The 5,078-nt window shown below is 45.0% G+C and overlaps 2 non-coding genes across 2 annotated transcripts; both read right to left on the bottom strand.

The window, feature by feature from the left end:
* On the bottom strand, positions 1-82 carry trnas-aga (transfer RNA serine (anticodon AGA)). Its single transcript has one exon. It is a non-coding gene; the product is annotated as a tRNA-Ser (tRNA).
* Positions 83-202: 120 nt separating this feature from the next.
* Positions 203-275, bottom strand: trnak-uuu (transfer RNA lysine (anticodon UUU)). The gene has a single exon. It is a non-coding gene; the product is annotated as a tRNA-Lys (tRNA).
* Between the last annotated feature and the right edge of the window lie 4,803 nt (positions 276-5,078).

Genomic DNA, 5,078 nt, shown 5'->3' with positions numbered 1-5,078 from the left:
CGTAATCGGCAGGATTCGAACCTGCGCGGGGAGACCCCAATGGATTTCTAGTCCATCGCCTTAACCACTCGGCCACGACTACAAGCTGGCTGAAAGGGTCATGTCGTTTGGCCTGGTGCCTTGCAGCGTCGCTGCCCGAGGCCAGTGTAGAGCAGCAAGAACTCAACAACAAAACGTACCGCTCCACAAAAAGAGGCTCGTTCGCCCGAACAGGGACTTGAACCCTGGACCCTAAGATTAAAAGCCTGATGCTCTACCGACTGAGCTATCCGGGCTCTTGTTCGAGAAGCGTGCGTGCTGCGTGGGAACGCACAGCAAAATGAATCGTATTGGCGCAGAAAAAAGAGTGTCCTCCAATGCATTGAGTTTCCTTCTTCGAAGATTCAGAATGGCCGTCAAAACGTCTGCTATGTCAAAATATATTTGCAAATTAGTGGGAATGCATTCTATTAGACTAATGATAAATGATTTCCATTACACGAGAGTAGGTGTTAAAACTTCATGCTGATTTGTACTCGGCTTTCGCCAAGATAATCACCAACTAAGACGTAGCTTTACAGTAACCTATGCTTCTCCATCCATTTACACTTCTTTCCATCTGGTGACGTGAATCTCCTTCTGTCTGGTGTTAATAGTGTATTGCATGTCAGCACACACAACGGCTGCAACCACAGTGTGGTCCCCCCATAACAACCCTCTGGATTGAGCGGAGTAGGGAACATCTCTTGGGTCTTCAAGTGGGCACCTTCCATCCTCAGTGTTTCGTCGACTAGCCCACGACACCTCAAGAGGGCTCGACAGTGACTCTGGCGTCCCAGAGTCACCCCCCTCCGTCCCCCACTCAACTCAGCCCAGCTTACTGACCTCTACTTCCCTCTTAGTGCTGAGACCTATCCACAATCTCACAATTTCTCCGCAACCCAACCATACGCGCCGACCCGTTTGACTAAGGCTGTCGAGCCCCACTGGTGGGTTAATATGCAGTTTCAGTGGCAACGGTTCCGTATGGCATACCACCTACCACAAAACACAATATCTGCCCAACCACCCCTCATTCACGCAATATACACAGGAACGTAATGACTGTAAATACTATACAACCTATACAAATAAACCAACAGTTGCTGCTGAGACCTAACCATAATCTCACAATCTCTCCGCAACCCAACCATACGCGCCAACCCGTTTGACTAAGGCTGTCGAGCCCCACTGGTGCGTTAATATGCAGTTTCAGTGGCAACGGTTCCGTATGGCATACCACCTAACGCAAAACACAATATCTGCCCAACCACCCGTCATTCGTGCAATATACGCAGGAACGTAATGACTGTAAATACTATACAACCTATACAAATAAACCAACAGACTCTTCAAGTTTTCAAGAAATCTACGAAACCGTAGCATGGCGGCCTGTACACAGCCAGCTAGAATCTTTCCGTCTCAACCACAGCTAGTTGCTGCTCCTTTCTGCTGCTTCAGATAAGTTCTTTACTGTGCGACGCAACTCTTGGCCACTGAATCCGACGTCTCTGAGGAACCGGGTTGTAGAGTGTGCCACAAAACCTCGACAACCCACTTCCATTGGATAAACCTGGACTCTTCATCCTCGCTGTTCTGCCTCAGTGGCCAGATGAGCATACCGCAGTTTCTTCCTCTCATATGCCTCATCTACTGCATCCTCCCATGGCACTGTTAACTCTATCAGTTGAACAATGCGTGCTGATCCAGACCACAAAACAATATCTGGTCGTAGGTAAGTGGTGGCAATCTCAGGTGGAAAAATAAGCCGTTGATCAAGATCAGCCAGCATCTTCCAGTCCCTAGCAGCTTCCAGTTGTCCTGGGCGAGAATTGGTGTTAGCACCTTTTCTTGGTGGTTGCTCGCCTGGGCGGAGGAATATTGTCTTCTGCGTGTAATGTTTTGCTAGAACAGGCGGCAACTTATTGGTCATACTACGGTTGCCTTCCAATGCTAAAGCCAGACATCGCAATACTTGGTCATGGCGCCAAGTAAACCGACCCTGGCTAAGAGCCACCTTACATCCTGTCAAAATGTGCCTTAATGTGGCAGGTGATGAACACAAAGGACAAGAGGGATATCTCCTACCCAGAGGTTTAGGTTCTGCGGTGATGGGAGAACATCATATGTTGACCTAATAAGGAAACTGATCCTACTCTCTTCCATTGACCAAAGGTCTTGCCAGCCCATTTTGCGTTGTTCCACACTCTCCCATCTCATCCACTCCCTGCTTGGCCTGGGAAATGGCCTTTATACATCTCATCCTCTCCTCCTGCTTTCGCACCTCGTTGACTACCAGCCTCCTCCTTTGAGCTGGGCCTGCCTTGTGCCATTTAGGAGGAGCTAAACTGAGCCCAAAACCCCCTCTTCCATGCTGTACCTGTCCCACAATATCCCCAATTGGAAGGTCAGCCTTTGCCTCTACTACAGATTTCTTTGCTGACCACTTTCTACCAGTTTTTACCACAGGGGCTGCCTCCCTTACACATTTGTCGCGTGACTCTGCTAAAGTCATTTCCAGTCTGACCTTGGCACACTTAAACTCCTCAGTTAAAGCAGAGACTGGCAGCTGCAATACTCCTTTACTATAAAGTCCCACTCTGCTGAGGCAGCGTGGAACTCCCAACCATTTCCTGATGTATGAACTTATTAACGCTTCCAGCTTATCCACTGTTGTCAAAGAAACCTCGTACACAGTCAGTGGCCACAGCAACCTTGGCAGTAGACTGAAGGGGGTGGATTGGAATCCACTGCTGCTTCAATGTATATGTAATGATTGATTATAATTAAGGTATTAATCAATATTTTTCCTTCTAAATATCAAATGAGTTGAATGACTTCTCTGGAGATTTTACTTTATTTATATAAGTTACCAGTGTGATTACTGAAATGTTCTTTTCATGTATTCTTTAATGTCTGTATTTGATATCTGAATGCAGTGCTTGCTTATTTAACCCAGCTTCCAGAAATGAAATAGGGACTTGTTTTGTGTTTGAGAAAGGTCTTCAATGTGTTAAAACATGTAGGGGTCATTGAAGCCAATAGTTTAAGGGGCCATTTCTTTGTTAAAGCCTTTCTTTCCAGTTAGACTAAAGTTTAGCTATCCTTGAGAGAAAGAACGCATTATCTTGATGTTTTGAGAGGACTCTCCTGTTTATAGTGAGAGCCCGTCCAAATCCAACCTTGGAAAAGCGGTGTGTCGGTGTGTGTGTTAGTCTTCTTGGTTACAGGTTAAGGAACCACTGGCATTATTGGAGATTGACTGAGTTGTTGTTCTGGACATGCTGGCGCCCAGCAACCCAAATCTGCGACCTGGAAGGTCATGACGTGCCTAACTTCAGCTGCATAATTGATGGAGATATGATTCAGTCTATCTGTATATGTGTGGAAAATCACTGTGTTCATCTATTTCATAGCCAATGAGAATCATTCATCCTGTAAGCAATGACGTAGCTTAGACCTTGGAAATCGTATAACTGCTGTGATCTTTGTAACTGTAAGCGGGGCGGCCTACGAACTCCTGTGCGATTATTGAAGCTGACTTCTGCTGATGAAACTGCAAACTATCTTCAGTAAATATTTTCTTTAATTTTTTAGAATTCTGACTCTGGGTCTTCATTCTTCATATCTGGTTCTGGGTCTTTAACTGTACACCCCTTACAAGAACAAACTGAAAGTACCAGAGTTTCAGTTTGCCTGGTAGAGCACAGCTGTTTATGCTCTTCAACCCTTCCACTGCTTGTCGTCTAACTTCTCCCACTCGAACTATGTCCTTTAGATCCCCATCGTACCATCTCCCTAGACTCTTCACTGGCTTCTGAGAAACTGTTGGTATTGCCTCACCCTTAATGAAGAATGTTTTATCTACTACCTTGCTTTAATTATTGAGATTCTCCTTGATTTAGAGGGCTTAAATTGCATTCGTGCCCATTCAATATTATCTGTTAACTTCCCCAATAACCGATTAGTGCAGGCTACCGTTGTAGTCATGGTTGTCATGTCATCCATGTATGATCTGATTGGTGGTAGTCGCATCCCAGAAGCCAATCGCTCTCCTCCTACTACCCATTTTGATGCCCTAATGATTACTTCCATTGCCATGGTAAAAGCCAGTGGAGAAATGGTGCATCCTGCCATTATTCCAACCTCTAAGCATTGCCATGTAGTGCTGAATTCTGGAGTTGAGAAACTAAATTGAAAATCTCCAAAATAGGCTTTCACTAAATTTGTAATCGACATTGGTACCCTGAAAAAACCAAATGATGCCCAAAGAAGCTCATGTGGCACTGAACCATATGCATTAGCCAAATCCAGGAATGTCACGTGGAGATCCCTCCTCTCCATTTTAGCTGATTGAATTCGTTGCCAGATAACACTGATGTGTTCTAAGCATCCTGAGAATCCTGGAATGCCCGCTTTTTGAACTGAAGTGTCAATGAAGCCATTCTTTAATAGCTAGGTTGACAATCTCTGAGCAATAATGCTGAAGAAAATCTTGCCTTCGACGTTTAATAGTGAAATAGTGCGAAACTGACTGATGCTTGTAGCATCTTTTTCTTATAGTAATTAATAATAGTAATTAAAGGAAAATGATGCTAGGAAAAAGAACAAAAACTCACTGCTACTTGTCTGGAAAGCCTCTTCACACGCTTCAATGCTGTTGACTTGCCGCGCTCTTATCGTTATTGTAAACTTGTGTCAAAGGCGCAGTTGTTTGTAGCAAATAGCAAGCCCGCGGCACTCTAGGTAACAGCCAGCGAGTGTACTGACACCTAGCGATTAGAAAATATACATGCACCATATTCTCTCTGAAGCGAACCAGGGTTGCTGCGGCCACAACGCAGAGTACTAACCACTATACGATCATGGCGAGCTACCGGTCTACCCGACGTGTCCCTGACTACAAAGGGGCCTTGTCATCTTTAGCTTGAAGACAAAACTGTTTCTTATCAACATAACTCTTTTCAAGGGTAATCCTGTAACAGTGACTTTTTTTCCTTTCATAAAGTTTAAGCTAGGCCTCCAGAAGGTTACAAACTAAAGCAGACGCATGCTGTCAA

The sequence above is a fragment of the Siphateles boraxobius genome, unplaced genomic scaffold, assembly GCF_051911475.1.
Source record: "Siphateles boraxobius isolate OS27281-9 unplaced genomic scaffold, OSU_SipBor_1 39, whole genome shotgun sequence".
NCBI classification, from domain to species: domain Eukaryota; kingdom Metazoa; phylum Chordata; class Actinopteri; order Cypriniformes; family Leuciscidae; genus Siphateles; species Siphateles boraxobius.
The sequence above is the reverse complement of the archived record's forward strand: the minus strand, read 5'-3'. Positions and strand labels throughout refer to the sequence as shown.